Genomic DNA, 12388 nt, shown 5'->3' with positions numbered 1-12388 from the left:
GTGGTGAAGTACTGAAGTTGGACCATACTAGACCCAGGTCTATCGGTGGTTATCTTAGGTTCTGTTTTCTGAATTGATCTTTTATGATCAGTATTGTTCCGAGTAAGGAACCGCATCAGGGTACTTCATTTATGTCTCATTATTAGGAATTAGAAAACTTTGAACGAGGTTGATATCAGGTTCATACATTTTATCTTGAACAAAACAAGTTTGTCTTTCCTTTATATTTTATGAAATGGTAAGCGATTTAGGTCTTTTGATAAGCAGTTGTTCCCAGAGACACCTTGTAAATGATTTAACTCACGAATATAGGACACTAGATCGTCCATCATCGACTATCAGTATCTGCTAATCACTACTTATGGAAACAATGTTGTCCACATGAGATCCAATAAGACCAGGGATGTACACAGCCTTCATCTATGGACTATATGGCTCTTTCTCCTATCACTCGGCCTTTATTTACCACCGTTTATTGATTTTATCCTTCCATCTTATGACCCAGGTTTGATTGTCTCTTCACTCCTATAAGTTCCATTGCTCAACCCTCAACAATAACTGTTGGGGTTGTTTTCCTTAGCATACGAGGAAAGCCCATCAAATAGGCCCATATCCAAGAGTCCATTGACTCTTGTTGACTTGTATCTTTCGGCATCAGTTGATAAAGGGTTTGTGCAACCATTTATCAAATTAACACAAATAATAGAAAGAGAGAGATCAAAAGAGAGAAAATGTTCAGCTCCCGTTTTTCCTTGCAGCAGACCAGAAAACTAAAGATCCCAAGAGATTGAACCGTTGGATGGTCCCCGTTTTTGGACAGTAGCTTCACAGCATCTGCGTTTTAGGACAGTAGCTTCACAGCATCTGAGCCAACATTTTGGACCGTTGAATTCGTCTCAAGTGGTCTCAAACTCGTTTTATAGCTGCTGGAACAGAGGGCAGTAAATTGGTGATGTTATTCCTCTTTTGTCTTAGTTTTGTTTCCATACATCTTGATGCTTTATTCCAAGTGTATGATGATTGTTGTATGTCTATAGTATATCTAGGAAATGTCTGATTGTATTGCTTTATTATTGGTGGTAGTGGAATTTAAGCGGCCTAAAGGTCCCATGGTTTTTAATATTACTTTGAAAGGTTTTCCACGCTAAAAGTTCTTGTGTTTGTGTGTGCTATTGTTTGATGATCTTGTTACCATTAGGGGCTGTTTTTTTTTAAATTGCATTTAGTGTACCCTATTTGTTAGTTTCCTCATAGGTTCACACGGGTTGGGAAAGATTGTCAAACGAAGGGGATATTTCCGCATTTGTGTTTACCGTTGTGGTGTTTATTTCCCATCAATATCAATGTTTTAGGGTTATAAAACTTTAATCATGATTACAAAGTTTGAAACAAATGAAGTAAACTGAAAATGTGAAAGCAAAAATTAAGTGAAAGATAAAGAACTAGATAGAGTAGATTTTGGAAATCGAAAACCTTCAACTACCGTAGGTTAACTTAGGTTCATCATTCATAGTTTTAATGTTAAACAATGTTTGTATGTCCTTGTACTCTGTGTTTTTAAGACTAAATTGGTTAGCGATTCATTTAAAACGTAAGTATTCTCTGATCTCCTTTACAACTTGTATCTCAAAAACCGGTCAGAAGCTAGATCAAAATATGGCCAGTTGCAGAGATTTAAATCGTTAAAGACAGTGTCGTCCTTAAGCATTTATGAACCTCGGACGAGAATAAAAAAAAAAGTGTCCGGAGGATAGATGCAACAATTATAATTATATAAACTTTAAAATAAACTAATGATAATTGTTATATCAAATTGTTACTTGAGCTTTTTTTTTTGTTAAATACTATTGTTTAACTTTTAGATAATTGTTAAAATTTGTAACGGTCTTGGTTAACAACATATATTTTTTATATATATACATAAAAAAAAAGAGTCGGGCCCCCTAAAATATCGGACCTCGGCCGGTCGTCCACTTCGTCCTATGCCTAAGCCCCCCATAGTTAAAGGTTCACTCAGGTGTGGGTGGTCAAGTTAGAGTAGCACTATACTTGAGTAAAGAATGCTTCGTGTATATTTGTGTAAAAGAAAGGATTGCCAAGCCTTTATCTTAAACTTTGAGGTAATCAATTGTGTAAACATATATCGTAGAGTTTCTGATAAGTCATGGCTTGGCATGGATCGTATATAAGGCCATACATCATTAATGCTATGTTCTTTTAGTTTTCTTTTTTTAAGAGAGGAAAGTATTAGTAAGGGAAAAAATAAAAATGCATTGTTAAGTTTTTTTTGAATGGTAGAAAGAAAATGAGAGGAGAGGAGAAAATAAGAGTGGGAAGTTGTATGTTTTTTCCCCTTTTTTTGTCCATCCAAAAACGAGGTGATTAAACTCCTAGCAACCAAATTTCATCTACAATTACATCTTTATCCCTATATCTCCACGTCCTATTGGCATAACAACACTAACAATAGTATTTTTTATCAGGTATTTTTATCGGAAAATATAAATCCTCCTAATCATTCTTTTAATTATGTAATCATGAAACTTAGAATTAAAAAAATGAGACTAGGCTAGAGAATGTATAGATTACACTTGTCATGATTTAAGGTTTTTAGGAGAATTAATATTATTTCATCTTCTCCACTAATATGTCTAATTTACATAATAATTAACTAGCACAGTACCCGCACAATGCGGTAGTGGTCGTTGTGCCGACGGTGTGATGGTGGGGGTGACTGTTGGTAGAGGAGGCGGTGTCGAGTGCTGAAAATTATTAATGTAAAATTAATTGATGTAAATGGTTAATAAATATATTTTGAAAGATCAATGATTAATGGTATAATTTAATTATTAATGTTAGAGTGTAGTGTAGATAAAAATATTTTAAGAAGTGTTATGTGTAAATATTACACAACTTACAACATTTACAAAAATAAGAAGATATTCTTTTTATAGATATAATAATTTATTATGTTTTTTTAAACAACATTTATTTATGAGTGAATTTAATATTTACCTTTACTAAAATATATAAATATCAAATATGCCCAATCAAATTAGAAATATCAAATATACACAGTTTAAATGTAAAAATATAAAATATACTCATTTTAAATGAAAATGATCAAATATATCCATTTCCAATATAAAAATATCAAATATGTCCATTTTAAATTTAAACATGTCAAGTATGCTTACAATCAGCATCCGATGCCACAACCATCCCATGCTGCCACCACCACCACCACTATTGTTGTCATCACTACCACCACTATCTATAGTTGCCACCACAACCAATAACGTCGTCGTCATCTTTACTGGTGATGCTACGGTCAAGTTACGCCCTCAAGGGAATTCATAAAAGCGTAGATAGAATCGGTGATTAGTGATGCGAGTGACCGGTGATAGCTATGCGGTACGACGCCCATAGCCATGCCCAGACTTCGACCTCGAAGATGGTGGTGATCGAAGATGGAGGTGATATTGTGGGTCGGTGGCAACAATGATGGTGATTGTGGCAGCGGATGGTGGGAAGAAGGAGAATGAAAAGAGGAAAAACTATGCGACTAAAGTTTCACATTTCATTTTCAACTTAACTAGCGTTATACCCGGCCGTGGCCGGGGATAACCAAATGTTAGAAAAAAACAAAAAAATATACTAAAACCAAAAAATAAAAAAGAGAACAAAAGAAAACAAAGAGGAATCTGAAAACAAAATGAAAAATTGAATAAAAAAATCAAATGTTACATGTGAATAAGGTATAAAAACCAAACATTTAAAAATAAGAACGAATATTAAATAAAAAAGATAAAATAAATAAGATAAAAACAAAATATATACCATTTGAATAAAATATATAACATTTTAAAAAACTATAAAAGAATAAAATGTGAAGTGTAAAAAAAAGTTATAAAACACAAATGTTAAAAAAGATTCGAAAAAAAAAACACAAATTATATAAAGTTAAGGGGTAAACATAATAAAAAGAAAACAGGAAGGGCAAAAAGAAAAAAAGGAAAAAAGAAGGGGGCAAAAAAGAAAAAAGAAACAAAGGAGGAGGCAAAGTGTAAAAAAAAAAAAAAGCAATATAAAGGAAGGCAAGGGGGAGGCTTTCGAACCTGTGACCTCCCTTCCTTCAAGTGAAACCACAAACCACTACACCAAGCCTCGTATATGATAGTGTTTGTCACTATATTTAATTTAATCGGAAGATAATGACAAAAATGTTACTGTTCACACAAAAACTCTTTAAATAGGTTATAATTATAGTTTCCAAATGAATATTTACCTATTCATATTTAGTATGGGCATGATTGATATTATTATATTAAAAATGGATATATTTGATATTATTACATTTAAAATGGATATATACTGTATTTTTACTTTGAGTTGGGTATATTTAATATTTAGATGATCTAATAGGGATGAATATGATATTTACTCTTTATTGGTTATTTATGTTTTCGAGCCCTCCCCTGTATTTTGTGGGGTTCTCTATATTATTTGTTGCTCCGTATATAACTAGGTATTTTACATCTCAGTTTTTAGTTCGAGTGTTATATATTACTCGTAGTTGTTTCGGGTACGAACTATCATGATCAATTTACTGCATTGTAAAATAAAAATATAGAAGCATCCACTTACAATCCACGTAGGTTGAACATTAACTTATAATCCATTTTGTGACTTCGGGCTATATAGCAGAATTTATATTCTTAAGATTATTATTACCATATCCCAATTGCAGTTTTGTCAAACGTTTATTACTTAATTGTTGAAAAGTCAGAACACGCATTTCATCATGCTAAATACGGAGTAATTTTGATAGTACGAAGTTCATGTCAGAAATTGATCACATTAACATAGTACTGGCAGAATCTGTGAAAGTTGGGGCTTTGTGTATCAAATTGCTAGCAGACTTGGAATTTGTAAAATGTGCCGTGTAGAAAGTTACACATGATGCATATGATCGATATACTGATCACATATGTTATCTTGTGAATTTGCGTACCTTAGTTTCTATCTCTAAGTTTTCTATAGCAACAACTATTTGTTGTACATATAGAGAGTTCAAATATGATGGCTAATTTTCTTTCGATAATGATTATAAGGTTAATTGTGTTATGTGATTTGATGTACCAGTGATCAATGCCATATCTCTAATGAAAAGAATTCAACATTTAGCCGCAATTCACTTGATTTGTGTAACATTTTCCATTTTATTGATCTATTGTGTGTGGTTTTGTTGGTTTCTTGAAATGAAAGATTAGTGGAAACAAGATTAGAACTTGGAAACTGTGGAGGAGACAGCCTCAGGTTTTCGTCCAAAGGGATAAAAGTAGGAAGGTTATCGACTTCAGATGATGGGGGTTCTTGAAGATGTTTCTTTTCCTACTGTGTTTAATCAATTAAATGATTAAAGTTACAATGTAAGTCACTTTGTCCTTTTTGTTTACAATTTACATTTGATTTTCTTTTCTGTTTCAGCAGATTCATCATGTTGTTGTAATTTTAGAGTTTTGTACCAACAACTATATTTTTCCGTGAAGAATCTAAGGTGCTCCATGATTTCAGCATTTGACCTATGTTTCTGCATTTATTGATTCAAGAAAATAAATTGGTATAATAGAACTTCTTGGTAAGTTTCGACCAAAAGGATACCTATTTAATAGATGATACATAATATGTAAGGGCTAACGGCCAAACTTGGACTTTGTTAGGTCGCAAAGTGTAAAATGAAAAGAAGGACCAACTTTAGAGGTTTTTTTTGTAATTAATTTACTTAAGGGCAAAAATTATGAATCTTGCCAAGTTAAGGGACTAAAAATGTAATTTTCTCTTATATTTAATTACCTTATATAGAAATTCATATAATATTTACCCAAACAAAAAAATCTGGGTATATTTAGGTAACTTTTCTAGTCATGTGGGTTTGAATGGACATCCCTAAAATCAGCATGCGGGTCTAATTGGGTATTCTAACTAAGTCTTGAAACTCTTGAGCGGGTCAAACGGGTTTACACATCACACCTAATTCATGATGAAACCAAAAATGAAAAATAAAGTTAAATCACAGTTATTAACTTATTATCATCAACATGAACCTTATAAAATTTAGAAAAGCATTTTCTAGATTTAATCTTATATATACCCAGCTTTATATATATATATATATATTCTGAAAATAAAATAAAATAAATAATAATAGTAAATGAGATAAAGAGCAAAAACTTACACAAAAAAGCAATCAATTGTTGAAAGGCGTATGTACATCTAATTCGAGCATTTTCTACTACTAGTATGGGTAAGCATAAGGGGCCATAAATACGTCTTCTATTACGACGAACACATAACCTTTGTATAATGAGCTACTCACGAGATGGGAACCACATGTCCCAGGCTTGCCCCCTACCAATAAAGTACAGCCAACCACTATGTATCCATGTATGAGGAATAGACAACGGCAGTTCGTTGTTCATACTCATTATTTAGATGGTTACAGGGTTGACCGAGCTATTTATTCCATTTCCCGAAATGGTGACCCATAACTTGTTTTCCCAGGAAAGGATTTAGATCTATATCGCAATACATAGCCCGTAGTGGGGTGGGGAAGGCTGTTTGGTAAAGGTGGATCCTCGTGTAGGTATGTAGACGGATCGAAATGCAGGCTCTGTCGAGACCTGTTGATCCCTTCTTTTGATACCCAGTCTAGTCTCTCTTTCTTAGGTCGATTCCATCCGCAGCAGAGGGTGAAGTTGACCCGGCTTATTCAGCTTGTCAATTATTGGTGTAGTGCTAGACTCTTCCTCTCCTCTATTTTTTATGAATGGAAAAAAGAGTCGATTGTTACCAGCCCCTTTTTGCCTACCCACTGAGCTGAGCCCTATGACTAGAGACTAGAAAGGCAGAAGGAAATTCCTATTAGCTGAGAGTGGGTCTACAAGATGAGGACTCTCTATCGTCAGATCGTTGGCAGTCTGGTTCTGCTTTCTCCTATCTTAGTCAGTCAGTAAACTCGGGGATGAAAGCTCTAGCTAATCTTGGACAAGTGTCTTTTTCCGTTCTTTTGCGTAGTAAATTCTTCTCAGCCGGATCGACCAACATATGATATGCCAGAGGGATGGGCTCATTCGACTAATCAGTGATCCCTGGGCCTACCTAACACAGATGTCCCTGAAATAGGGGATTGGTTGATCGGAAAGCTCACGCAGGAGTTAAACATTCCATACAATTCCGATTCGCTAGCCTCTCAAATCCCATTTTTTCATCGGGGTGAATTCTAAGGTTCCTTATTCCGGTTGTAAAGCGGAAGAAGACGGAGAAGGGGCACAGCCCCACCAGCAGCCCACGTTTCCGACCCGAAAGGAATTGCAAATGAAAGAAGAATCTGTGTGCACTATCATGGAATGGAGTGACTAATCTAAAATCTCCTCAATCAAGTTCAAATTAAGCCCGAATAGCTTAGTTTTCCACTTCTCTTTCTCTTCCGACACAAGCTTCTTTGCCAAGCCTTCCCCATCAACATGAAATCTAGTAAGAAAGGCAAGGGTTTTCAACCCAGAGGCGAAAGGCCATGGGGAGATACCGTCTGTGATCCATGGATCTCTGATCGGGAAACCATATCCAAGCTTCGTGGCTAGTCTGCGCTCTTTGGACTTTTCAAACTTAGCGATGATAAAGTCATAAAGATCAATAATTAATAAGTCTACAGAACTAAATATTAATATCTAATATTTAATAAACATAAAAATGAAGCAATCCGTCGAAAGAAAAAAAAGAGAGAAAAAGGAAATGAGAAGGGATGGGGGAGGGCAACAGCAAGTTGCAAAGGGAAATAAGCGGAGTCACATACATACAGACATAAAGTGTTTATACTTTATTATATCTTTACTGGTAATTTTTTATAAATAAAATAATAAAGTGTTTAAAATGATAGATTAAAAAATGCGGGTTGACCCGCACCGCACCCAACCCGTTTTGACCCGCATTTCAAAAATGACTCGCTTGGACCCACACCCGCATTGACCCGTTACCCAAACCCGCCCTACCCATCCATTTTGTCAGATCTAAATATGAGGTTGTTAGGTACCTAAGCTAGGTGAAAAACCTTCCACATACCTTTTTTTAAACCATAAAAATCATGGGGGGTGGGAGGTTGGGGCAAACATTTATTCAAAATATTAAAATATTGGTATGTAAGGGTTTTTCACCTAAGTTGGATGCATAACAACCCTGTACTCACTTTTCTCTTATTCATAATAGATAACATATAAGATAGCTAAATTACAATAAGTCTTTATTTATTTATTTACATTTAACTCTAAGTTTTATATAAAGTGTACTTTTTGATAATGGATGTTACAAAAAGACTTCCTTTGTTTGATTGCATCGGAGAATGAAATTGAGATTGGATAAGCGATCATAAATTTCATTTTTTCAATTCGCTACAAATTATAGAGAATGAATGAGAACAAATTTTTCCTATTATGTTATATGTACTAAATTTATTATTATTTAAACTTTATTTTTTTTATATTCATTCTCTATGGGTACCAAACAATAGAATTTATTCTCGTTCTAAATACGCATTTTCCTTATCACTATTTTTATTCTATATTATATTTTCATTCTATATAATTCACTCTTATCAAACACCTCCTAATACAAACAGAAATAATCAAAAACAAAATAAAAATTAATAAAAGAAATTTAAATTAAATAACGATTGTATGAGGACAAAAAGACCAATCTTGTAATACCCCAATATTTTATGGTAATATAATATTAACCCTTTTCATAGTTTTGACATTTAATTAATTTTCTAATATTTTATTTTTGGTTATGGGGTTAATTTAGTTGGAACTTTAGCGGATAGTGGGTAAAAATACCCACAAAAGTGTTATGGGGCGTGGCAAGCCCATGGATTGCCAGTCACCCACCTCCTATGACTCATGATTTCATTTTTCTTTTTCTCTTGTTCACTACACCAAGAACTTCTCTAAATCTTCTTCTTACTTCCATCAAATTTTGAAGATTAATTCATCCAAGTAAAAGAGAGAAATTACAATAATAATCATCACCATCTTTAATCTTCAATCAAGGAATTTAAAGTTAGGGTTTTGAGTGGGAAAGAGGGGTGGTGGCCGAAATTTTAAAGGAAAAAAGAAGAAGGAGAATTTCCAATTCAAGTCTTGAAATTTCTTATATTTGATTTCCATTAATCTAGTCTTCATATTTCTTTTGAAATTAGGGTTCATGGAGTGAATCAATTTGGGGGTTTTTGATAGAAATTGAATCACTACAACAAAAAGGGCTTTATAGGACCCTTTGTGTGGGACGCTATGAAAATAGTGTCCTAAAAAACTATTTAATAGGACGGATGAGCGTTTAGGGTCCTTATATAACATATGCTACTTAAAAGGTGTCCTAAGAAGTTATTCAATAGGATGGATGACTTTTTGGTGTCCTATTATCATATAACTTAATAGGACACTTAAAATATGGATCCTAATAAATTACTTTATAAGACGTTTAGTTGGTAGTGTCCTCTTATGTGATAATGTAATAGGACACTTGAACACTGAGGTCCTATTATAACACAACCTAATAGGACCCTTGGTACTAAAGTCATAACAACTCTATGTTATATGACCTTTTGTTGTCGAAGTCATATTAGAATATAACTTAATAGGACATGTGACACTTGGGTCTTAAAACTTTGACCTTTATAGGACGTTTAATCATTGTGGTATTATTATGATACATCGTAATGGGACATTTGATATTTGAGTCATAAAACATCAGTTTTATAGGACATTTATTTGCTAGAATTTTATCACACAATAACTTAATAGGACACTTGAAACTTGCGTCTTAAAACTTTAACCATTATAGGACGCTTAACCAGTGTGGCTTTATTATAATATACTATAATAGGGCACTTGATATTTGAGTCATAAAACATCAGTTTTATAAAACGCTAATTCGTCAAACGTTTTATTAACTATAACTTTTATAGGACTCTTATTAGTTATGTTTTATTATAATACACCATAATAGGACACTTTATATTTAAGTAATTTAACATCAACTTTATAGAATTAATGCTTATTCCTTAGAGATTTATTTTATAACATAATTTAATAGGATATTTGACACTTAAACTTTGTAACCTTAAAAATGTTAGGTAAATTTGTTTTCATCATTCATCAATTTGTTATGTATACATTTTTTTCATGATGCATACTCAGTTTTTTCGGGTCCAAAAGAAGATATTGCAATGACTACTTCTTTAAAGAACTTTTCACAAACATAAAGCTTGTTGATTTGATCAAGTTATAAGGCAATGCATCTATTCAGATCTATCAATTATGAACATGTCAATGGATGTACAAGTCCAAGAACGGTTATGAGGATTCAATTCGGGATGAGTCGGGAAAAGATACTAATATTTTCATGAAAATTCAATCCTTATGATATAATTAAGAAGATTTTCAGTGCAGAAAGAACCAAAAGATAGCTTGTGTACCAATTTTAGTACTAACAATTTGCATCCAAATCTTTTAACTGAATAAGTTTTTTCTTTACATAATTATTACAAATTCTAAGTCCACATCATACTCATTAATATTATTAATCAACTCGATATTTTAGGGGTATTACAAAATAAACTTCTAAATTTAATATTAATTTAGACCAAAGTGGTGCCCAACGGCCCACTCCTTATAATCCAATCATGACAAAATAGAAATTAGAAAACCGAAATTTCGACCATACGAAAAACCGAAGTTATAACATAAATATAACATATCCAATTCTGAGATCTTTTAACTCTATTCCTCTGCTGCAACTTCAGTGGTCGCAACAACCTCAGTTGGCATTTCACCATTCTCAACGACTTCTTTAGCTTCCTCGGTCACTGGCGCATCCTCTGGGACAACTACCTCTTTCGTCCCTGGAGTTTCTTCAGGGACGACTTCCTCTTTGGTCACAGTAGGAGTTTCTTCCTTGACCAAGGCTTCCTCATCATCCGTCTTCACCTTTTCTTGAGTCGCCGTCTCTTCTTTTGTTTCCCCTACTTCGACGTTAATAGGCTCTTCCACCACATCAGCGTTGGCTTTAGTCACGACTTGGGGGGTGGCTGCTGCAGGCTCTTCCACTAGCGGAGGAGTAGTATAGACGACGGTTTCTGCTTCTTTTAGCTCTTGATCGACCACATATGGCTCTGGTATAGGTGCAACTGGCTCGACTTCTTTTGGTGCTTCTGGAGTGGGTTGTACCACCTTCTCAGTTGCTGGCATAGTGTTTGCAACTGATTCAACCTGAAACAATTAATTAAAAGTAAGAACAATATATGTACAACTAAAATGTTCAAAAAAACAAAAAGAAAACCTAAAATGTGCACACGAATTATGTTGCACAAGATCTCATCTCAAATAACTAAAAGGTGAACCTCTATATGTAGCTTGAGCTCTATAAATAGGTCTCATATCCTTCTATTTCACTCACCTTAATCGCAAATATACTCTTTATTCTCTCATTATTATTTATATCCTTTCAAGCATTGCCAATGGCAAGTGTTGAGGTAATTTGGTGTACAGCTAATCACTCGGTACATATTTTAAAATCTATATCATTTGTACCACTAATTCAATTCATGAACCATAATACCACTTCATATTTCAATGTTTATAAACAGAAATAATTAATTATCAATTCAAATACTTCTTAGAAAACATTTGTTAAAGAACCGAGAGCTGGTCTAGTTAACAACATCCAGAACGAGCTTACGTGACTTTAGAACTGACTAACTCAATCGCCTGTAGTAACCAGCTTGAAGTAATGCTAATGACAGTACAAATATCGACTTAAATCTCATCTGCCTCACCAAACAAAGTGATTATAGACAGACAATTTTGATTCAGAGTCAGAAATGAATAAAACCAAGTAATGTTTGATACTTTGATCTCAATCAGGTGGAATGGTTCCTATCAAATAACTTAGCTAAATTGAGAACGGGTTAAAAAAGAGGTTAAAACTTGGGTCGAATGGTCCTGTTTTATCAAATAAATTGGCCTGTTTTCATCCTGTATCATAAAATGAAAGATTTTTACCCAGATGTGTGTGACCTATTACCCAACCCACACATCTCGACACTAGTAGAAGTGATAATAGAGCAAGTGGCTTTGTCAAGTAAACGGTTGTTCAAACATAGCTAAACTGTAGCCTATACAAACTGATTTGAGATAATATGCTGCTATATTATATGCACATTAGAAATCAGCCCAGATGACCTCAAAATAAAAAGCATGCCTCTCCAATCTCTCTAAATTAAAACAAAAATTGTGAAAGTTATGCGTCTCTTTATTTTTCTCATAAAATTGTA

Source organism: Erigeron canadensis, chromosome 7 (genome assembly GCF_010389155.1).
Source record: "Erigeron canadensis isolate Cc75 chromosome 7, C_canadensis_v1, whole genome shotgun sequence".
In the NCBI taxonomy this organism is placed as follows: domain Eukaryota; kingdom Viridiplantae; phylum Streptophyta; class Magnoliopsida; order Asterales; family Asteraceae; genus Erigeron; species Erigeron canadensis.
This window is presented reverse-complemented; position numbering follows the sequence as displayed.